Source organism: Staurois parvus, unplaced genomic scaffold (genome assembly GCF_062004578.1).
Source record: "Staurois parvus isolate SC_StPar_1 unplaced genomic scaffold, SC_StPar_1.0 ptg000349l, whole genome shotgun sequence".
Taxonomy (NCBI): domain Eukaryota; kingdom Metazoa; phylum Chordata; class Amphibia; order Anura; family Ranidae; genus Staurois; species Staurois parvus.
The window spans coordinates 1,994,334-2,019,930 of record NW_028318145.1 but is presented as its reverse complement, the minus strand read 5'-3'; positions in this window follow the sequence as shown (position 1 = coordinate 2,019,930).

Genomic DNA, 25,597 nt, shown 5'->3' with positions numbered 1-25,597 from the left:
GGTGATAAAATACCCCAAAAATAAAGCTCTATTTGTGTGAAAAATTATATACATTTTATTTGTGTACAGTGTTGCATGACTGTGCAATTGCCAGATAAAGTAGTCAGGGCTATCTTTAAGGAGGGGCAAAAGGGGCAGCTGCCCTGGGCCCAGTGATTGTTGTGGGGCCCAAAGCAGCTGCCTAATACTTGCCACGTGAAGTGCTGTCACTTATACTACCCAACTCTGTTTTTTTGCAGTGACTCTCATGCAGACAGTGTCAGCATTCACAGGTAAAAAACCAACATTCATATGTAAATAGAGGTGGGTCGGTGGCATTGATATGTAAATAGAGGGGGCATTCATATGTAAATAACGACTGCATTAATATGTATATTATGCCCCCTGAGGTTCTAGCCACCATAAACTCTGCTGAATGCTGCCCAGGGGCATGCTTGAAAGTCCTGCCTGCAATTGTGGTCACTCAGCCTGTTCTACAAAGGTAAGCAAAGTAATTACAGCTTGGGGTGCACAGGTGAGCAAGGAGGGGATGTACAGAGGTAGGGAAGGTGGGTGCAAAGATGAGCAGAGGAGGCATTTGGAGTTAAGGTGCGGGGGGTGAAAGTGAAGAGGATGGGGGAGGTTTGGGATGCATGGGTTAGCAGTGAAATCAGTTGCCAGTGCAAATTCGCTATTACATTGGTGGTAAGTGTAAATTTCCCTTTACATTGCTGGGAAATGCAGAATTGCCCTTACACTGGGGGAATCAAGCGATTTTATGCGATTTTAGGAAATCGCATCATCTATGATCTGCCTAACTCTTACTACTACCACCAGGAAGACTCCTAAACTGGAAGCACCCAAACGTATCAAGGTGCAGGATAAATAAAAACAAAGGTTAATAAATACTGACACACATGAAGACATTATTCTATATAACCACATAAAATAAATCTAACAAATTACATTAAATTTAAATACATACAATGAAGAGAATTTGTATTAATTATTAAAAAAATGAATCCAATATACGCCTTAAACTTATGAATTTAATCCACTATAAATTATTTTTTTTAAACTCCATAAGTATTAGTCTGAAGGATATAAATTTGAATAGGGAAATTAAAGTAAATAAATAAATAAATAAAAAGATTGGAGTTGGGGGAGCCTTGGGGCTAGGATGTTCAGTTTGCATTTCCACTGTGAATTACTCCATGACATTTTTCTAATAAAATTGCCACCCTTCTAGTCAGATATTATGCATTCCACTTCTAAGATGCTTTAAACTTTTGTCATGAAATTCCTGAAAGTACAAGGTTTCCCCAAATGTAGCAACCTGCAATAGCAGTCTGAATTCTCGGTGGGGCCGACAGGTCACACACCCGTCTACTAATAATGTATATTATATAGGGCACGCTTGTTGGAGCCCAACCTCTGTAGATGTAGGAAAAAGGTGCCAGGTGAATATCAGGGATGGATGGATGGGAGTAAATGAAGCTTGGAGTGCAGAGTCAGATGTAAGAGGTGAAGGGGGCAGTAATGCATTTCGGAGCATGCTCAATAGGCTCCTTCTTCAGACCTCTGAAGAAGGAGCCTATTGAGCATGCTCTGAAATGCATTACAGCCCCCTTCACCTCTTACATCTGACTCTGCACTCCAAGCTTCATTTTTGATGCACAGGCACATCCTGGACTCTACTTCCTGATCCTATAGACAGAGTTTGCTGCTGGACGGCTGGATGTACCACCTGGATCTTAATACATCACAAGATGAGTCTTTTTAACTATTTATCTTGTAAGTGCAATTTATCCATTGTTTACTAAATAAATTGTCAATACTGCACTTAGAGGCGCCTTCCTCTCTTTTTCTGTTTTCCCGTCTACTGATATTATCTGCATTTATGTTGCAGTACTAAACCAATATTCCCACTGAGAGAATACCGGAACTGACATTATAAAATGTATAACATGTGCCAATCTCTTTACATTTGCTCCTCCCTTGATTCAATAGCACTGTTATCCTTTACTTATGCTAGTGTATGAAGACATTATTTGTACTGTACTAATTACAACCTGTATGCTACCTCTAAGGGTTGCACCCATTTTCACCTGCTGTTGTTGATTTCTTTTTTTGGGGGACCTCATGCCTTTGTTTCTTTGCATGGCATCCCCCTTAAAATTCGTACCAGGCCTGAAACTCCTGGTATGAATTATGGGGGGATCCCAATTCTGGTATTCTGGTAAGTGAATGGGCTGGGGATGTCACTGATTGTTAAAGTTGAATTCCAGGTATGGCAATTTTTACATAGTTACCTTGAACCAAGTTGAACAAATGTAAGCATATACAGTATGTGGCATTGTGGCATACTTGTGTATTATCTGTTGAAGCTGAGAGCCCATGCTGAATAGCTGCCCCACTGCATTATTAACACTGGAGGTCTTAGCACGGTACTGTTCAGGGAACACTGCATTTTCTCAATGAATGCAAAGTGGTGACAACTACAGTGATTTCAAGCTTCCATGGGGATCCCACAGGTATGGTACATACACACTTACATTAGACCAATGTAACTATGTAAAATGTATGAATACTGCTATTATACAGTTGTGACCAAAATTATTCAACCCCCAATGCTGTAAAGGGGTTTAGGGACTATAGTGTACATTTGGAATTGTATTCAGAATCAAATCCTACAAGGACGTTGTAACTACCCAAATGCAACTAAAATGACATCAATTGTTTATGTAATACAGTAGTAAATGGTTCTTATGTGGTTTCTTCATTGCCACAATTATTCAACCCCTTAAAGACTACCACTCTGAAGAACAGAGGTTCATACAGGTGCTTTCCATCAGGTATTGAAAACACCTGTGGATGTCACCGAGCAGCAATCAAGCATAATAAGCACCAATTAGGCAGCTTTAAAATGACTGTGATACTCAGCTCCTTCTAGACATTTACTGGTGTGGTTACAAACATGGTGAAGGCAAGAGAATGGTCCAGGAAGACAAGAGAAGAGGTGATTTCTCTTCACAGGAAGGGCAATGGCTATAAGAAGATTGCAAAGATGTTAAACATACCAAGAGACACCTTAGGAAGCATCATTCGCAAATTCAAGGCAAAGGGCACTGTTGAAACGCTACCTGGTCGTGGCAGAAAGAAGATGCTGACTTCGACTGCTGTGCGCTACCTGAAGCGTAGAGTGGAGAGAAGTCCCCGTGTGACTGCTGAGGAACTGAGAAAAGATTTGTCAGATGTGGGTACAGAAGTTTCAGCCCAGACAATAAGACGCACACTGCGTAATGAAGGCCTCCGTGCCAGAACTCCCAGGCGTACCCCCTTGCTGTCTCCAAAGAATAAGAAGAGTCGACTGCAGTATGCCAAAAGCCATGTGGACAAACCACAAAAGTTGTGGGATAGTGTTCTGTGGACTGATGAAACAAAATTAGAACTGTTTGGGCCCATGGATCAACGCTATGTTTGGAGGAGGAAGAACAAGGCCTATGATGAAAAGAACACCTTGCCTACTGTGAAGCATGGTGGAGGGTCAATCATGCTTTGGGGCTGTTTTGCTTCTGCAGGTACAGGGAAGCTTCAGCGTGTGCAAGGTACCATGAATTCTCTTCAGTACCAGGAGATATTGGATGGAAACGTGATGCAGTCCGTCACACACCTGAGGCTTGGGAGACGTTGGACCTTTCAACAGGACAATGATCCCAAGCATACCTCCAAGTCCACTAGAGCATGGTTGCAGAGGAAAGGCTGGAACATTTTGGAGTGGCCATCGCAGTCACCAGACTTAAATCCGATTGAGAACCTCTGGTGGGACTTAAAGAAAGCAGTTGCAGTGCGCAAGCCTAAGAATGTGACTGAACTGGAGGCCTTTGCCCATGAAGAATGGGCGAAGATACCCGTAGATCGCTGCAAGACACTTGTGTCAAGCTATGCTTCACGTTTAAAAGCTGTTATAACTGTAAAAGGATGCTGTACTAAGTACTAAGATTGAATGTCACTTGGGGGTTGAATAAAACTGATAATGCTGTGAGCACAGAAAAGACATTTGTGGTTATTTCATTATAACTGTTATGTTATATTTGTCTGACCTACAAGTGCCTCTTTAATGTAAATGTAAGCAAGATGACTGAATGATCAAAAGCAATGTCAAACTGGCCAAAACACTCAATTTCAGTGGGGGTTGAATAATTTTGGTCACAACTGTATATGTCAAACTCCTAAACAGCCAAGGTTCAGTCTAAACAACTAGTATTCAGACCAAACTATAAGTTTATCTCTATTCATCATCATACTGACTTCAATTCAACACAAATATTCAGTGCTGAAAAACCTAATCCTTTATATTCAGTGGCCTGAACTATAATAACTGTATGTGACAGTTCATTTAATGTGCCCTGTTATTTTATAAACTTATAATAGAAACATTTTTGTTGCAATATAGCACAAGCTACCATCACAAATCTCATTATTTTACAGCCAAATATCTGTAATTGCATCAATATTCAGTTCATTTTTCTTTCTTAATAATATTTGCAAAGGCATAATTATTATAATAATGGGTGCAATAAATCAGGATCCATTCTCATTTTAATTAAATATCCATTTCTGTCTCATTGATAATTTCTTTCATGTAACCCATTAGTGTATTCTTCTCCAAATTAACTCTTAAATGTTACAGAAGTCAAATGGTCTTATTCTTCATGTTATACAGTTTGAAAGGAGGCATGACAGATTTGCAGCTTATGCTTGCACTCGTGGCAACCATGTTTTAGTTAAATAGAACTGCAATTGTAGCACACAGAAGCTCTGCAACAATGAAATAAATTTTTGTCTCACATTCAGCAAACATAGATTTTTCTATACAATCAGACCTTGTTACAAAGAGGTTTGCTTTCTTTCAACACACCAGCAAATGCAATATTGCTATATCATTCTGGACAAAAGCCATGGGCTACTATCTAATTTAATCAGCTAAAGCATCATTAGGTTTTTATAAGAATGACAGGCATTTAAATAATTTCCTTTTATATGTGCATTTTTGTCAGAACCGATGGAAGTGAACACTTGAATCCTTTGAAATAACAATCCTTATTCTAACTCTCATGCTGCTAATAGGTTACAAATGTTTCCTAAAAATGAATATCTGTTTTATATTTTGCACTTTTGAAATACATTTTAGATGTGCTGCAGGACAATAAAAATTGTGGTTCTGAACAACCCAGCATACTGAAATTCACAAAGAAGAAGCGTATCTTAACCCCATGAACTCCTGCCACTTTGATTTTAATGTCTTTCTTTTTCAGGCTGGTGGTCTGAGAACTAGTTATATTAAGCCAGCCACACATGGATGAAAGTTCGTCCAATTCAGCAGGGACTGCCTGAATTTCAATCCATGTATGGGCAGGCTGATTGTGCTCAAGTAGATCCATCGATCGACTTGGGTACAACCAGCCTGTTGGATTTTCCTGCATAGCCGCTAGCATTAATCATTGTATTCTGCCGAATGTAAAGGCTCCATGCCCCTGTCAGCAGAACATGATAGTGCTGTGGGAGGTATTCCCCTATCAACAATGACTTTGAGATAGGTGGAAGGAAAGAAAATCAATTAATCTATGGCTTGCTTTACTTTCCTAAATGTTTGCAATACCCTGGGACTACTTGGATATACAGAAAAGGGATAACTCTCCCTAAGTCATTCTGGAAACAATGCCATCCAGGAGAGATAATGGACTATGGTGTCCGTTTATGAACCAGCGGTAAATGATCGCTGCTCAGTTCTCCGGCATTCTCGGAGAACACAGTTCTCCTGTGAATGCCTTTTATGAAGCGGCGTAGATCAGTTCTCTGAACGAAGGGAGAACGATCTACAAACGCTGGAAAATGGCTGCTTTTACTATAATCTCGCGAGATTACAGTAAAAAATCAGTTTACTAAGCAGAGGTAAATTATCGCTGCTTAGTTTGCGGTTCCTCCGATTCTCCAGCTGTGGGCTGCAGAATCTGGAGGGAGAACACAGATCTCCAGTGAAAGGCTGACATCACTCCTCCCTGATCTCCTGAGTGTCATAAACTGTGAATGACCAGAGAGTAGCTGAGATCCTCTGAATCGCAGCTATTCTCTGTGTCATAAAGGGACACCTATATCCCATAAATGGAGGAAAATACAATTCCCATTCACTCTGTGGTGAACTGGTTAAAATAACCTGCAGTATGTAACTAGTTTATTGATGTTTGAAAGTACAGAAGCAGTAATGCACATGAAATGCCCCACTGGGACTCCCATGTTGTCCATGAATCCTGCAAGCATTTGATTTAATTTCTTTCCTTTCTGCAGGTTGATGGGCTCAGGCTGTGTTGTCAATGTAAATGCAATTACTGAAACTCTCCAGCAGGTGGACTGGGCACTTTTCTACTTTTTTTTTTTTGGTCCTGTGTTTTACTTCAGAGTTACTTCTGAGCCCCTAAATCAGACTGGTACCTATCATCAATCTACAGGTAAATTGTGACTGAGCTACCAAGCTCTGCTGTAAAGAAACAATGATCATTGTTGTCCTAAATTTATGGAAACTACTAAAAGAAACTTAATATTTGGATTTTAGCTCTAGTAATTCTCTTAGCTGTGGTTCAGTAATTGGTATTCAGATTGAGTATGAATAGGCTAATAAGATATTAAAGTGATATGCATGTATTAGAGTACAAATAGATTCCATGTAAGGTTCTGCAAATATTTTATATTTTATATTATATCATGTTTTTTTACCTCCAGTAATATGTGTGCATACAGTATATGTATATAAGGAGTATATACTGTATACATATATGATAGAATAGAGTAGACTATTCCATTGTCATTTTATTACATCTCTCTATGGCTTATATGACTTTTCTGTGTCTGTATAAGTCTCTTCAGGGATCTTCAGTTTCCTTCCACAATCTGAAAACAGGCAGTTAAGTTATTTCCTCTCAGATCGATGTTATTGTGTATGGGTGTGGATGATTGCAATATAAGCCTTAAATCAGAGGTCTCCAAACTGTGGCCTGGGGGCCAGATGCAGCCCTTTTACAGCCTCTAACCTGCCCTTGTGGCACTATTCCTCTGAATGATACAAGACACTATTCCTCCCACTGACAACAACAATGGTGCACTACTTCTTCCATTGATACCAATGACAGGTTACTATTCCTTCCACTAATATCAATGATGGGACAATACTCTTCCTTTTACTGACCACCAACCCTGAGGCCATGTTTATTCTCATGGATCATGGTCCTGGGACATTTTATACCACCACTGACCACAATCCGGCCATCCTAAAGTCTGAAGCACAGTAAACTGGCCCTTTGAATGAAAGGTTTGGAGACCCCTGCCTTAGATTATAAGCACCTTCAGTGGTAGGATACTTTCTATGACTGTTAACACCAATACATGACTGTAATTGACAGCTCAGGTCCCCAAAAACAGTCAGGAACAAATCATAGTGGTTCCTGGCCATGTGGTCACCATGTTACTTATGACAAAATATGTCTCCGTTGCAGGCTGATGGTGGCAGGTCACCTCTTTTTTTGTTCTCTCATTGTTAGATATACAAAAGAGAAATTACATTAATGAAGAAATAACATTTTCTTTTATATTTCTGCACATTTGTCAACCTATTATAACAAACAGAATATTTTTTTTTTATAAAAACAGTGTGCTGAAACCTGTTTCCGGTGAGCCTGAGCTGCTGTGAATACTGCCCCCCCCCTCTCCCCAGGGGTTCTTTAACATTGTTAGCCTGGGTCCACAGTACAGTACTGTATAGACATTTTACGCTGATGACAATAGTGTGAACAGGCCCTAAGTGGAACTGTGTTCGCCTGTCATAAACTTATTCTGCTGCATCTTTGGTAGCTCACGTCAATGGGCTTGTTCTGTTACCTGAACTAAGGCTGCAGGAAACTTGTACTGTAAAACAAATATTTTTATAATAAAGATTCTTCCTTGTTTACCCATTTATTAACTTTATCCAGTTAAACTTAGCCCCTTATTTACCCCCAAATTATAGCTACAAAGCTGAAAAATATATATATATATTTTTTGGATCATAAAGGGTAGAGAGCCTTGAGCCTTGGTGTGGTTAAAATATGAATAATAAACACAGAACAACTGTCTTCATACATTCAGAAAAGAAGCTTACAGTCAAAGATGTTACTGATTACTGAACTGTATTTCTCACAAATGTACACACTTCCTGATTCCCTTGCAATAGGCACATGGAAACTCCTTTGCAAAAGAAAGGAAGACTATCACTGCATAAGAAAATCATCCTTCACAACCTATACAACCAATGTTCTAAAGTGAGAATAAATTATTTCTGCTCAAAGTGAGGTTAAGCAGACAATGCTTAGAATCTTTCCCAATGTGCACATAAGTACCAGAAATCTTTAGAAATGAATAATAAAACAAAAATATGCAATACTCACATCACATATAACTTTCAGGTAACAGTTAAAATAGCACCCAAAATGCAAAACCACTAAAAATACATTGTAGTTTATCTTTAAATCACATTTTTATGGACTTACTACAATCACAGAATTCAAGGAAATAAGTGCATAGGATTCATCAAAATGTAAATTTTCTAATGTCATGATCGCTTTGATTGTTACAAATAGGCAAGAAACAATTGAAACACAATGTGGAAAAAAATATGTATTATTTTAAATTTTGACCATACTGTAGGTACACTTTATTATCACAGCAATATTACCATATCAAATGTGAAACATCATATTATTACACTTGTGCTTTCAACTAGAGGTATGAAAAAATGTAAGATGTCTACGTAAAGTGAACATTTGCTGAAGGAAATACAGTATGTAGTTTGCCATTGTTAAATTACTTGACATGACTAAAGGAATCAAAAGCCCTCTAATCAAGAAGGAACAGTAAAGCCTTCTTAGTAAAGAGACCAAAAAAAGTGGAGGGGTGTCAGGAGGGGCAGTTACCCTGGGCACAGTGATTTCATGTGAGGGAGGTGCACCCTCCTTGAGCTTGCTGGCCATCTCTGTGATGGTGCCCCAGCTGGCTTTTACTGAGCTACAGACAGAAGGCAATGGAACACTTTCTGTTCCTACACAACACACAGCCATGCCTACCCAGGATTGGCATCAGGAAGACTGTGGTGAGCTGCTGTGGGTGGTTGCATTGTTTGTATTTGTGAGGGGGCAGATTAACTCCATCCAAAGCTATGTGTCTATCCCTGTTTGGATATAAACACTGGCATGTGCGGGAAGATCTATACAGCTGCTCTCTTAGCTTGTCATTGATTTTGACAAGATGGCTGTACACGGCTGCACAGAACAGCTCATTACCCAGGTACATGAATGTGAGACTCTGTGCTGTGATGGCTTATTACAATGATCACATACAGAATTGTCTACATTGGAGAGCCCTCCCTGATCTCTAACTTTGGGTGGGAAGGAGGAGGAAGGAAAGCAGGAGAACAGCCAGTCAGCCAATGAGGAGAGAGAGGGGACAGGGCCAAGCTGCAGCTCCATGTGTGAATGGACACATGGAGCTGCGGGTGCCCCCATAGTAAGCTGCTTGCTGTGGGGGCACCCAACAGAAAGGAGGATCGAGGAGAGCCTGCGGGGGACCCGAGAAGAGGAGGATCCAGGCTGCTCTGTGCAAAACCAGTGAACACAGCAGGTAAGTATAACATGTTTGTTATTTTGCAAAAAAAATTATGAACCTTTAATATTGCTTTAAAAGTGGTGTGGGGGGTGATAATTTAAAGTGCCAGCAACCATCAATGGTGGGGGTAAAATGCCCCTGGCCACCAACGATTGTGGAATTGTTTTAAGTGTGTTTAACTGACACTAACCACCAATGACTGTGGCATTGTTTTTGGAGGGTTTAAAGAGCAACTAACCAGCAATTACTGTAGAATTATTTTGGGACAGGGGGTTTATCATGTTTTGGAAGTATCCATTACATCTAGCTTGTGCACGCAATGTGATTTCAATGTAGTTTCTTTCTCCTGGAAACTTTTTTCCACTAAGGGAGAGTTTGCACTTCAGCGGATGACCTTTAACCACTTGCCACCTGACAAAAGTACATTTACTTATTTACTGCAGGTTGGCAGCATGGGCAAGTTGGATTACGTACATGTACAGTATGTCATCCAGGCCCCTCTGAATTAGGGGTGCATGGCGTGCAGCTCCTGCAACTGCTGTGTCCACTGCTTTGAGTGGCCCGAGCACCATGTGATTGCAATGCAATCACAAAATCAGAATATCAATAAAGCTGTTTTATTAATGAATCTCATAACAGCTGTGCTTCCCATACAGTGATGCTGTGATTGGCCCACAACTATCACATGGTACCTGGGCCAACCACAGCAACTTGTACCATTTGATTAGCTGTAGCTCAGGCCTGGAATGGTCAAAGATCACACCTGGCATTTGCCCGGTGGGCTGGGGCTGGCTGGATAGGAAGGAAGGCTGGGTGGTACATAGAGAAACGTATCCGTCCATTTCTCTCCTGCTGCAGCTAAATGCTTGCTTCACCTCCTCTCTCTCCTACAGGAATTCAGCCACAGGCAGGAGAGAATTGGACAGATTGGTTCTTCTATGTGTCACCCAGTCGCCACTCCTAGCCATCTTCTTCCTGCTGCCCAGGCCCCTGTGCTCTCTACCGGTGAGACATCTCCAGTCTGCAGCAATGGGAAGACAGGTGAATGGAGCTTGGTGTGTGGTGGGGGATGCTGGAGCTGTGTTGATAGGAAGATGGGGGTCCAGGGCCTGTACAGGCCAGGTGTCCATGGCAGCATGAGCTGAGGGCTATTACAATGGAGGGTGCTGGGGATGACAGAGGACATGGCTGGGCACATAGAGGAGATACAGAGCTGATTGACCTTTGTATGTGCATATATCAGTGTATGGACTGTGCCTGTATTCCTATATTGACTGGGACTCTGTAATCTGGAGACCAAAATAAATGTTTTCAGAACTGATGGCTTGAAAACTGTATGGCATTGCAAAGGTGAGGAGTACAAACAAAAATGCATGGTGCCTACAGTGACAGTATGGTGGTGGCGGTGTCCTTCTGTGGGACTGCATGAGTGCTGCTGGTGTCAGGGAGTTGCATTTGATTGCTGGTATCATGAATTCACAGATGTACTGCTCTATATTGAAAGAGAAGGTGCTACCATCACTCCGTGCCCTTGGTCATCGTGCACTTTTCCAATATGACAATGATCCAAAACACACATCTAAGGCCACTGTTGCATTTCTGAAGAACAGGGTGTAAGTGATTCAGTGGCCAAGTATGTCTCCTGATCTGAACCCAATCGAACACCTATGGGGAATTCTGAAGAGACAAGTTGAGTATCACTCTCCATTCAGCATCCAGGCTCTAAAAGAGGTTGCTCTTGAAGAATGGAAAAAGATAGATATTGCAATATGTCACCAATGTTTTCATTCCATGCCTAGGAGACTTGGTGCTGTCCTTACAAATCGTGGAGGCCATACAAAATACTAGATGTAGTAGTTTTTGTTGTGGGGTGTATTCATTTTTTCAGCAACTAATTTGAGTAAAACTGAAGATTTTGTAATCCAAGTTATATTATTAATCGTACATTCATGTAATGAACTAAACAAATGTTCCATAAAACTCAGTTTTGTCACAATTTTGGAAATTGTTCTTGTGTTAATTTAGATTAAAATCTTACTTTTCAAAAGGGGCGCATGCATTTATGCTGAGCACTGTGTATATATATATATATATATTTCATGTATTTAACCAGACTGGTGTCTATGGCTATAGTGACTGGGCTGTAATATATATACAGTTGCAAGAAAAAGTATGTGAACCCCTTGGGATTACGTGGAGTTTTGCATGAATTGGGCATAGAATGTGCTCTGAACGTCATCTAAGTCACAACAATAGAAGAACACAGTCTGCTGAACATAATACTACACAAACATTAGATGTTGCCATGGTTTAATTGCACATAATATGTAAACATTCAAGTATGTGAGGCCCTAGCTTAATGACTTCTCCCAGAGCTAATTGGAGCCAGGAGTGAGCCAACCTTGACTCCAATCAGTGTGATGATATTGGATGTGTTGCTGACAGCTGTCCTGCCCTTAAAAAACACACACCTGTTTTGGGTTTACTGGTTTCAAGAAGCACTGTCTGATGTGAACCATGCCTTGCAGAAAAGAGCTCTCAGAAGACCTACGATCAAGAATTGTTGAATTGCATGAAGCTGGAAAGGGTTACAAAAGTATCTCCAAAAGCCTTGATGTTCATGTGTCCACGGTAAGACAGACTGTCTACGAATGGAGAAAGTTTAGCACTGTTGCTACTCTCCCTAGGCGTGGTCGTCCTGTAAAAATGACTGTAAGAGCACAGAGCAGAATGCTGCATGAGGTAAAGAAGAGTCCCAGAGTGTCAGCTAAAGATCTACAGAAATCTCTGGCACATGCTAACATTTTTGTTGACACATCTACAATAAGGAAAACATTAAACAAGAATGGAGTACATGGGAGGACACCACGGAAGAAGCCATTGCTGTCCAAAAAGAATATTGCAGCACGTTTGAAGTTTGCAAAAGAGCACCTGGATGTTCCACAGCACTACTGGCAAAATATACTGTGGACAGATGAAACCAAGATTGAGTTGTTTGGGAAGAACACACAACACTATGTGTGGAGAAAAAAAGGCACAGCACACCAACATCAAAACCTCATCCCCACTGTAAAACATGGCGGAGGGAGCATCATGGTTTGGGGCTGCTTTGCTGCCTCAGGGCCTGGACGGATTGTTGTCATTGATGGGAAAATGAATTCCAGAGTTTATCAAGACATTTTGCAGGAAAACGTACTACCATCTGTCCGCCTACTGAAGCTCTGCAGAGGATGGGTGATGCAACAGGACAATGACCCAAAGCATACAAGTAATTCAACAAAACAATGGCTGCAACAGCACAGAATACGACTTCTGGAGTGGCCCAGTCAAAGTTCTGACCTCAACCCGATTGAAATGCTGTGGCATGACCTTAAGAGAGTGATTCACACCAGACATCCCAAGAATATTGCTACACTGAAACAGTTTTGTGAAGAGGAGTGGTCCAAAATTACTCCAGATCGTTGTGCAGGTCTGATCTGCAATTACAGGAAACGTTTGGTTGAGTTTATTGCTGCCAAAGGAGGGTCAACCAGTTATGAAGTCCAAAGGTTCACATACTTTTTCCTCCCTGCACTGTGAATGTTTACATGTTATGTGCAGTTAAACCATGGCAACATCTAATGTTTGTGTAGTATTATGTTCAGCAGACTGTGTTCTTCTATTGTTGTGACTTAGATGACGTTCAGAGCACATTTTATGCCCAATTCATGCAAAACTCCACGTAATCCCAAGGGGTTCACATACTTTTTCTTGCAACTGTATATATATATATAAATATTGGACCGGTGCCTGCATCACTATTCTATACTGACTGGGCTGTAGTGTGGTGAGCAAGGGGTTAAAGCAAATGGTAAGGAAATGATACAATATCTCCTCACCACCTGTCAAATGCTCACCGAAGAGTGATCCAAACTTGGATCACTCTTCAGAGTGAGGGTGGGCGTTGGTTGGGGGGTGGTAAAAGCAAATCTCAATCATGGAGGGGAGCTGGGATTACCACTCTTCAATCGCTAGTGTGAATGAACCCTAGCTGAATGTTTTTATGTATAATGTTGGTTCAAAAAAAGAAAAGTTCCCCTTGGATCTGTCAGGATGGAAAATGAGGAATATGTAATTTACCAGCCTTTTCCTTGTCTGAACGGACAGTCAGTGATTGGTACCAATCACTTGCTCTGTCCATTCATAACTGAGGCATAGTAAATTATGTTTGCTATACTTCAGGTTATGAATGAATGGGAAGCTCTGACCAGAGCTATTAATGTACATTTATTCTGTGAAGCTGAGGCTACAGAGGAGATGAGGGCTTTGTTCTCAATCTCCTTTCTATGTCTCAAAGATGAGATGTCAGGGGTCTATTTAGACCCCTGATAACTCAACAAAGCCCCCCAAACAGGGCTATTATTGAAACAATTTTAAAAATAATTTAAAAAAATAAATAAAAAACTACTGACACCAGTGGCAGAACTACCAGGGTCACAAAGGTCATACCAGGCCCTGGCGTTTCACCACTGGGCTCAAAGGGAAGGACGCCAGGGCTCAGGGCTGCTCAATCTAAAATGCCCAGGCCTAATTTTGTCCCAGTCCAGACATGCTGTAGCCAATCACAGATCACTAATAATCACAGATGTTATGAATGTAACTAATTTATGACAGTTCAAAACATTGCTGTTACAATGATCATCAATCAAAGTATAAAAAAAATCCCTGATCACCCCCAGAGTAGTACAGTGTTACTACTCTGTTGAAAGTATGTAAGAAAATTAGGGGAAAAAAACAAAACAAAATGTTTAAAAAGAAAAAACTTTAGAAAATGTTTACAAAATTGAATAAAAAATTATTTAATTTTTTTTGTCTAGGTTTTTTTTAGCATACTGTCACAGTCAGTGTCCCTGATCACCACCATACCAGTCATACGATGACATTGTACTGTGCTGGTGACAGCACATTAAAACTTTTTGGGGAAAAAATGTATTTAATTTCTTAATTGTCCAAAAAATTATGACAAAAATTACAAATTTTCCATGCCTCTTACTAAATGCATCATACTATCTTTCCAAAAATGGGTAATTTGGGGGGGATACAGTATGTACTGTCCTAGCATTTTATGGGCCTCAAGAAATTAGATACATGAGATAGGCCATCAGTACATAAATTTAAGAAGAAACATGATTTTTAGAAAAAAAATTCTAGGATATATTTTATGACACAAAGAAGAACATTTTTTTTTTCAAAATGTTCTTTTTTTATAATAAAAAACTCAGTGGTGATCAAATACCTCCAAAAGAAAGCTCTATTTGTACATTTTGACATTAATGCAGAAACTAAAAAAAGAGCTCTAGGGGAAGTGGTAAAATTATAATTAAAGGATAAGTTCACCTTTTGACCAAAAATAATAAATGCACACTTTTTTGCAGGTAATAAAATGTGCATTTATTATTTTTGGTTGCAGAAGCCTGTAAAGCATTGCACCAGCGATCAGCAGGTTACTGGTGCCATGCAGGTCTCCTGCAGACCTTTCAGTATATCTGCTTGTCCATATGGGAATTACAGGCAAGCAGATATACTGACAGAAAGAATCAATTACACAGAACACTGTGAATGAATGACATGGCCATGTGGACTGAGCCCCGCATGGTATTGCTGTTTTTAAAAAGTGACAGTTTGAACAGGGCACTTCTCTTTGTACTTCTGGCATGGGGGGGGGGGGCAGTGTACAGTGGCTACAGCATTGGGTGGAACATGTAACATGTTCCCAAAGGTGAATTTATTCTTTGGACAAAATGGAGAGGGATTAGAACACCTGTCGGGTGCTTCATCCTTGAAAATAGTTGCTCACAAATATAGGTGCTGCCAAAAACCAATGACATGAATAAAGCGTGATTGTGAAGAGTGGGATATTTTTCTTTGGGAAACTAGAACTTATAAAAGTCAAGTAAAGAGACACTGTCAGTTTTTTTTTTTTTCGACTGCCTGTGTTTGCTAAGTGTAAATGCATATTTATTTTTTTGGGGGGGGAATTCCCCCCCAAAAATCAACATTTTTAAGTAAGTTTATGATTTTGTGCTGGGTCACATTCATAGCCATCTTGGGCCACGTGCATCCCCTATGCAGTGGTTCGGACAACCCTGTTCTAAAGGGATCTCACAGGTATTGTACAGTATATGAATACACCATATTGCCAAACGTATTGGGATACCTGCCTTTGAACTTTAATGGCATCCCAGTCCTAGTTTGCAGGGTTCAATATTGAGTTGGCCTGCCCTTTGCAGCTATAATAACTTCAACTCTTCTGGGAAGACTGTCCACAGGGTTTAGAAGTGTGCCTATGAGAATGTTTGACCATTCTTCCAGAAGCGCATTTGTGAGATCAGGTACCGATGTCGGACGAGAACGCCTGGCTTGCAGTCTCCACTCTAATTCATCCTAAAGGTGTTCTACCTGGTTGAGGTCATGACTCTCTGCAGGCCAGTCAAGTTCCTCCAAACCAAACTCACTCATCCATGTTTTTACGACCCTTTCTTTGTGCACTGGTGTGCAGTCATGTTGGAGCAGGAAGGAGCCATCTCTGAACTGTTCCCACACAGTTGGGAGAATGAAATTGTCCTAAATGTCTTGGTATGCTGACGCCTTAAGAGTTCCCTTCGCTGGAAGCCCAACCCCTGAAAAACAATCCCACACCATAATCCCTCTTCCACTAAAATTTACACTTGGCACAATGCAGTCAGGCAAGTACCGTTCTGCTGGCAACTACCAAACCCAGACATGTCCATCAGATTGACAGACAGAGAAGCATGATTTGCCACTCCAGAGAACACGTCTCCACTGCTCTAGAGTCCAGTGGGGGCATGCTTTACACCACTGCATCTGATTTGCATTGTACTTGGTGATGCAAGGCTTGGATGCAGCTGCTCAGCCATGGAAACCCATTCCATGAAGCTCTCTATGTGTCTGTTGCTGTGTTAATCTGAAGGCCACACGAAGTTCGGAGGTCTTTAGCTATTGACTCGGCAGACAGTTGGCGACTTCTGAGCACTGTGTGTTGTTATTTTACATGGCCTACCACTTCATGGCTGAGTTGCTGTTGTTTCCAGTTGCTTCCACTTTTTTTATAATACCACTAACAGTTGACTGTAGAATATTTAGTAGCAAGGTCATTTTTATTGCACAGGTGGCAACCTATCATGGTACCACGCTTGAATTCACTGAGCTCCTGAGAGCGACCCATTCTTTCACAAATGTTTGTAGAAGCAGTATGCATGCCTAGGTGCTTGATTTTATACACCTTGTGCCATGGAGGTGAATAGAACACCTGAATCCAATGATTTTGAGGGGTGTCCCAATATTTTTGGCAATATAGTGTAGTTACATTAGTCCAAGCTGGAACAATTAACTACATATAAATACTGTATCTATAACTGGAATTATACAGTATATGTGCAGGGTGGCAGAAATACTTATTTATTAAATAATCAAGTTCTGTTTCCTGTTTTTCAGTGCGCAATGTTTGCATCTAACTACATCTTCTCGCAATGCGAGTTTGTGGGGTTAATTTACAAAAACAACATCAACTGCTCACTTAACAAAACTGGTGAAATTAAACATAGTTATATCTTTTTCACTAGATTAGGAGGATGTTCACTTTGCAGTGCAACAGTGCATAATTGCCATAGATCATATGTAGTGATTAATGGTTTTTTTGTTTACCAGAATTTTCAGGTTGGAAGAGGATATTATTTTTAAACACTTTTGCAACTTTGTGCCACTGCCTCTAACAAGACTTGGAACTTCAAAGCAACATGATTGATTGTTTGATTGCTATGAACCACACTTCTTCTTTTGCTCACTCTTATCAAACAGTCCCCAAAAGTGTTACTTGTTTATGGATTAGATATATATAGTCATCAAAATGACACAATGCTAACACCAGCAACATTGGTTGGAGATTGCAAGAAAATCTGTGAAGATTGTAAACAGTATATAAAATAACTCAACAATCAACATATACAAAAAAATGTGTTGCTCAATTCATGCATTAAGCTGTAATTCTAGCATATTAAATGATTTCTATGAACCCAGGCCTCAATGCTACAGAAAGTTCATCTGACTGCTGGGTGAATCAGGTCACTTTCACTGTATTCACTGCCAGATTGGGCTGACCTAATTCTTTCAGAGTGCCTTGTAAATGACCTAATTCTTTCATCTGACAGTGTGCTATGAAGCTTGCTAATGTCTGTAGTCATTCGAACTGCTGAAAAAACATTGTATTACAAATGTATAGTATAATAAAGCTAGAATAAATCATGTCATTGCGCTCTTTATCTGTTCAGAATTAATACATTACTATTTTGCTTGGATGAAACATTGCAAATTTTGCAGAAGGTCTTGTATAAATGCTATGCTTCTCTCTCACTGTTTATCATGTTTGACATTTTAATTAGTCCTTTAAGAATGTGTGTGTGTGTCTGCGTGTGTGCCATGTAAATGTTTTTGAGGTATGTGACAGCTAAACCTAAATTTTACATATTAAAAAACCCTTCCAAGCATTTTACCTAAGCAGCTATTGCTTCACTTCTCTCTCCTACTCTGCAGACTCATTAGCATAATTGTCATGTATACCTTTTGCCCACAATTTATTTTAGTATTTTAGGAACATTATGAATACATACGCTATGCTCTACTGTACTAGACTCTTTCTATTTTCTACTATGAAATAATCAGGAAGGTAGTTTTAGAATGTTATTAATTAAAATAATTCACGTCGATAAACTATAATCATAAAAGATAAAATAATGTGGAAATTCCCTTAGATCAGCACGTTTTGTTTATAAATCTCTGGTGATAAACTGAATTCTATCTGAATGTACCCATTTATCAATGCATTATTTTCACAGTACTTGCAACACAGAAGTGTTTATTCAGCAATTCACAGATATTGATTTGGAAAGTGCCTTATAAAAAAAAGAGTATAATTGTTCAGATACATGTAACTAATTACATGTCTACTGCCATTTAACATTTTCTGCTATGAAAATAAAGCCTGGAGAAAGACATTTAAACCATTTTATCAAATATTGCCTTAACTAAAAAGTGTAGGGATCAGTGAATGTGTCTGAGTTTGGGTTTTAAGAATTGGTTAAAACTATCATAAAGTCTGAAAAAATGCAACCTTAAATCTGAACTTCTTTGAAGTCTATAGGGGGGGAAATCTTGAAAATGAATTCTGGCCGTATCAGGGCTGACAGGCAGGAGATTGTTAAAAAGAGCATGTAAAGATGGGCACTGCCTGCAGGGAGAGGCCCTTTTAGTGTGAAATTAAGGGCAACATGGAAAACATCAGTCCACATGTTTTGTAGATCCATTAAAGTTTATGTGTAATGAATTAACAGTGCCATTTTCATGGACTGGGTCAGTGACATGGTAATCTGGCATTACAAATTTTGGATGTGTAATTCATTTTTCAACTTTTACATTTAGCTTGGCTTAAATACAATAGCTGAACCCCAATCTGATTCACTGAAACTTGAAAAGGGGCTTTTTTTTTGTGCAGTTTTGGCTGGAACAGCTGATTTTTTTTTCATCCAGCTGTAATAGTCCTGGATTGAATGATGGAAATAGCAGCGTCAGCAGATCCAAAAGTTATAAGAAAGGCTGCTATCTTGGCTTAACACCTTCCCACCCGGCCTATAGCAAATTGACAGCCATACGGGACACTCCTCCTTGTGACTGGGTGTCATATGATGTCCTGTAAAAAGGAGCGGCTCACGGGACACATCCGATGACATATCACTACACCAGCCCATTGCCAGTGTCATGTGACCTCTCACAGTAGATCACATGTCAGTTGTATACAATGGATGGCTTCATGTCATGCCATTCATTGTATACAGTTGTGTTGTTAGCTGTGATTGGTCAAAGCAGTCACATGGTACAGACAGGGCCAATCACAGCCCATCCGTATCATGTGATGAGCTTTGCCCAATAACAGCTTATCACAACAAAAGACTGAATGAATCAGTTTCATTCAGTAACAATGATTGAAAATATCAATGAAATACATTGGAATTATCAATCATAATTAGAGATGAGCGAAGAAATGAAAAATTCGATTCGACTGATTCGGCGAATTCGTGGACAATATTCGATTCGAGTCGAATAAATTCGCTGTGAATTTAACTTAAAAAAGGGTGTTTCTAGGCTTCAGAGAGACTTAATATTAGTGCAGAACACTGTACCTTTAATTTAAATGCCCTTGGAGTCTGCTGGGGAAGAGAAATAATACTGTCAGTCAGTATGACATGCAGATGAGTGCCGTCGATCTTAGAATCACCGCACACTTCACTCATTTGGGCAGTCACGGGGCCAAAACCAGAGTGTGGAGCCACAGTGTGGCGGTGGAGGCAGCAGCAATGGGAGGCCATACAGCACCCTATGACAAAAATGGAAACCACCAGCAGTGTGAGGAGACCTGAAAGTGGCACATGGCAGAGTGTGGCGATAGAGACAGCAGCAATGGGAGGCCGTACAGGGACCCATGACACACTCTGGACCTGGCAGCAGCATGAGGAGGCGGTACAGGGGCCCATGACAGATTACGGGCCTGGCAGCAGCATGAGGAGTCGGTACAGGGGCCCATGGCAGATTACGGGCCTGGCAGCAGCAATGGGAGGCCGTACAGGGACCCATGACACACTCTGGACCTGGCAGCAGCATGGGGAGGCGGTACAGGGGCCCATGACAGATTACGGGCCTGGCAGCAGCATGAGGAGTCGGTACGGGGGCCCATGACACACTCTGGACCTGGCAGCAGCATGAGGAGGCGGTACAGGGGCGCATGACAGATTACGAGCCTGGCAGCAGCAACTTGGACAGGAGGACGTTCAGCTTCTGCACCGTCGGGTGCGTGCTCGCAAACTGTTGTCTCTTGGAAACGGATTCCAAGAAAGACTGCTGACGGAATCCGTGAAGAGGAGTAGCAGGAGAAGGAGCATCTGAACGAGCGGAATATGCCAACAAGCGACAACAGTGGCCCATGACAGATTACGGGCCTGGCAGCAGCATGAGGAGTCGGTACGGGGGCCCATGGCAGATTACGGGCCTGGCAGCAGCTATGGGAGGCCCGTAATCTGCCAGCACCCTATGACAAAAAATGGAACCCACCAGCAGTGTGAGGAGACCTGAAAGTGGCACATGGCAGAGTGTGGCGATGGAGACAGCAGCAATGGGAGGCCGTACAGGGACCCATGAGAGACTCTGGACCTGGCAGCAGCATGAGGAGGCGGTATAGGGGCCCATGGCAGATTAGGGGCCTGGCAGCAGCTATGGGAGGCCCGTAATCTGCCAGCACCCTATGACAAAAAATGGAACACACCAGCAGTGTGAGGAGACCTGAAAGTGGCACATGGCAGAGTGTGGCGATGGAGGCAGCAGCAATGGGAGGCCGTACAGGGACCCATGAGAGACTCTGGACTTGGCAGCAGCATGAGGAGGCGGTATAGGGGCCCATGGCAGATTAGGGGCCTGGCAGCAGCTATGGGAGGCCCGTAATCTGCCAGCACCCTATGACAAAAAATGGAACACACCAGCAGTGTGAGGAGACCTGAAAGTGGCACATGTTTGGGGCATGATTCATGGCGGATTTAGTCAGTTGTGTCAGGAACTGGTGGTTTGAAATCCAGACTAATCCACGCCTGATTCATTTTCACAAACGTGAGTCTCTCCACACTTTGGGTGGACAGTCGTGTCCTCCGCGGAGTTGCAATACCTCCTGCCGCACTAAACACGCGCTCCGATGCCACGCTACTGGCCGGGCATGACAGCCTTTCAAGGGCAAATTCAGCTAGTTGGGGCCAAAGGTCAAGTTTCGTTGCCCAGTAGTCAAGGGGATTGTCTACCTCGGTTGGCAGGGTGCTGTCCAAGTAGGCCTAAGCCTGTTGTTTGAGGTCCTGCTCCAGGTCCACCTGATGCTGCTGCTGCTGCTGCGGCTGGTTAGTAGTTTCCTCACTGCGCTGGTGAAGAAAGCTACTCATCATCGACTGCAGACTGAGGCAGCCGCTGCTGGTGGAGCTGCCACTGCTCCTACCACCCCACCCCTCCCCTGCTGCCATGGCAGCGGAACACGAGCGCACAGGGCCCACAGTGTCTGAGGATGGACGTTGGCGCAGACAGGCAGAGACCAGCTGACTACATAGGTGTTTTTTATAGTACGTTATTTTGGCCTCCCTCTCAGCAGGTGTGAAAAAGGCCACCATTTTTGAACGGTAGCGAGGGTCCAACAAGGTGGACAGCCAAAAGTCATCCCTCTGTCTGATGGTTATTATTCGGCTGTCGCTACGCAAGCAACCGAGCATGCTATGGGCCATTTGTGCCAAGGAATGCGAGGGACTCCCTGCCTCCATCTCCACAGCATACTGCCACGGTGCGTCTAGGTCCTCTGTCTCCTCTTCCTCCTCCTCTACCAGATGCTCCTGCTCCTCCACTCCTGTCCGCTGAGTGGAAAAACCACCCATTTCACTCAATAATTCCTGAGCACCAATGTCCTCCTCTACCTCCTCCTCTTCTTCCAGTCCTGCCCCCACAGGGGCCATGTGGCGTTGAGATCTGTGCGCCACGTCTACCGCACCCTGACCAGCCATTGTTAACAGCATTTGTTCCAGGACGTGCAACAGAGGAATGACGTCGTTCATCCCATAGTCCTGCCGACTCACGAATAGCGTGGCCTCCTCAAAGGGCCTGAGCAAGCGCAGGTGTCACGCATGAGCTGCCAATGGCTGACATCTAAGTTACACAGGGAGTACCTTTATCTGCTTTTAACATCAGGAAATCTGTGATGGCCTTTTGCTGTTCGTAAAGGCGGTCTAACATATGTAGGGTTGAATTCCACCTTGTTGCAACGTCACAGCATGAGGAGTCGGTATAGGGGCCCATGGCAGATTAGGGGCCTGGCAGCAGTTATGGGAGGCCCATAATCTGCCAGCACCCTATGACAAAAAATGGAACACACCAGCAGTGTGAGGAGACCTGAAAGTGGCACATGGCAGAGTGTGGCGATGGAGACAGCAGCAATGGGAGGCCGTACAGGGACCCATGAGAGACTCTGGACCTGGCAGCAGCATGAGGAGGCGGTATATAGGGGCCTACGGCAGATTAGGGGCCTGGCAGCAGCTATAGGAGGCCCGTAATCTGCCAGCACCCTATGTCAAAAAATTCAACACACCAGCAGTGTGTGAGGAGACCTGAAAGTGGCACATGGCAGAGTGTGGCGATGGAGACAGCAGCAATGGGAGGCCGTACAGGGACCCATGACAGACTCTGGACTTGGCAGCAGCATGAGGAGGCGGTATATAGGGGCTTATGGCAGATTAGGGGCCTGGCAGCAGCTATAGGAGGCCCGTAATCTGCCAGCACCCTATGTCAAAAAATTCAACACACCAGCAGTGTGAGGAGACCTGAAAGTGGCACATGGCAGAGTGTGGCGATGGAGACAGCAGCAATGGGAGGCCGTACAGGGACCCATGACAGACTCTGAACTTGGCAGCAGCATGAGGAGGCGGTATATAGGGGCCCATGGCAGATTAGGGGCCTGGCAGCAGCTATAGGAGGCCCGTAATCTGCCAGCACCCTATGTCAAAAAATTCAACACACCAGCAGTGTGAGGAGACCTGAAAGTGGCACATGGCAGAGTGTGGCGATGGAGACAGCAGCAATGGGAGGCCGTACAGGGACCCATGACAGACTCTGGACTTGGCAGCAGCATGAGGAGGCGGTATATAGGGGCCCATGGCAGATTAGGGGCCTGGCAGCAGCTATGGGAGGCCCGTAATCTGCCAGCACCCTATGTCAAAAAATTCTACACACCAGCAGTGTGTGAGGAGACCTGAAAGTGGCACATGGCAGAGTGTGGCGATGGAGACAGCAGCAATGGGAGGCCGTACAGGGACCCATGACAGACTCTGGACTTGGCAGCAGCATGAGGAGGCGGTATATAGGGGCCCATGGCAGATTAGGGGCCTGGCAGCAGCTATGGGAGGCCCGTAATCTGCCAGCACCCTATGTCAAAAAATTCAACACACCAGCAGTGTGTGAGGAGACCTGAAAGTGGCACATGGCAGAGTGTGGCGATGGAGAAAGCAGCAATGGGAGGCCGTACAGGGACCCATGAGAGACTCTGGACCTGGCAGCAGCATGAGGAGGCGGTATATAGGGGCCTATGGCAGATTAGGGGCCTGGCAGCAGCTATGTGAGGCCCGTAATCTGCCTGCACCCTATGTCAAAAAATTAAACACACCAGCAGTGTGAAGAGACCTGAAAGTGGCACATGGCAGAGTGTGGCGATGGAGACAGCAGCAATGGGAGGCCGTACAGGGACCATGACAGACTCTGGACTTGGCAGCAGCATGAGGAGGCGGTATATAGGGGCCCATGGCAGATTAGGGGCCTGGCAGCAGCTATGTGAGGCCCGTAATCTGCCTGCACCCTATGTCAAAAAATTTAACACACCAGCAGTGTGAAGAGACCTGAAAGTGGCACATGGCAGCAGAGTGTGGCGATGGAGACAGCAGCAATGGGAGGCCGTACAGGGACCCATGAGAGACTCTAGACTTGGCAGCAGCATGAGGAGGCGGTATATAGGGGCCCATGGCAGATTAGGGGCCTGGCAGCAGCTATGTGAGGCCCGTAATCTGCCTGCACCCTATGTCAAAAAATTAAACACACCAGCAGTGTGAAGAGACCTGAAAGTGGCACATGGCAGCAGAGTGTGGCGATGGAGACAGCAGCAATGGGAGGCCGTACAGGGACCCATGAGAGACTCTAGACTTGGCAGCAGCATGAGGAGGCGGTATATAGGGGCCCATGGCAGATTAGGGGCCTGGCAGCAGCTATGTGAGGCCCGTAATCTGCCTGCACCCTATGTCAAAAAATTAAACACACCAGCAGTGTGAAGAGACCTGAAAGTGGCACATGGCAGCAGAGTGTGGCGATGGAGACAGCAGCAATGGGAGGCCGTACAGGGACCATGACAGACTCTGGACTTGGCAGCAGCATGAGGAGGCGGTATATAGGGGCCCATGGCAGATTAGGGGCCTGGCAGCAGCTATGTGAGGCCCGTAATCTGCCTGCACCCTATGTCAAAAAATTTAACACACCAGCAGTGTGAAGAGACCTGAAAGTGGCACATGGCAGCAGAGTGTGGCGATGGAGACAGCAGCAATGGGAGGCCGTACAGGGACCATGACAGACTCTGGACTTGGCAGCAGCATGAGGAGGCGGTATATAGGGGCCCATGGCAGATTAGGGGCCTGGCAGCAGCTATGTGAGGCCCGTAATCTGCCTGCACCCTATGTCAAAAAATTTAACACACCAGCAGTGTGAAGAGACCTGAAAGTGGCACATGGCAGCAGAGTGTGGCGATGGAGACAGCAGCAATGGGAGGCCGTACAGGGACCATGACAGACTCTGGACTTGGCAGCAGCATGAGGAGGCGGTATATAGGGGCCCATGGCAGATTAGGGGCCTGGCAGCAGCTATGTGAGGCCCGTAATCTGCCTGCACCCTATGTCAAAAAATTTAACACACCAGCAGTGTGAAGAGACCTGAAAGTGGCACATGGCAGCAGAGTGTGGCGATGGAGACAGCAGCAATGGGAGGCCGTACAGGGACCCATGAGAGACTCTAGACTTGGCAGCAGCATGAGGAGGCGGTATATAGGGGCCCATGGCAGATTAGGGGCCTGGCAGCAGCTATGTGAGGCCCGTAATCTGCCTGCACCCTATGTCAAAAAATTAAACACACCAGCAGTGTGAAGAGACCTGAAAGTGGCACATGGCAGCAGAGTGTGGCGATGGAGACAGCAGCAATGGGAGGCCGTACAGGGACCCATGAGAGACTCTAGACTTGGCAGCAGCATGAGGAGGCGGTATATAGGGGCCCA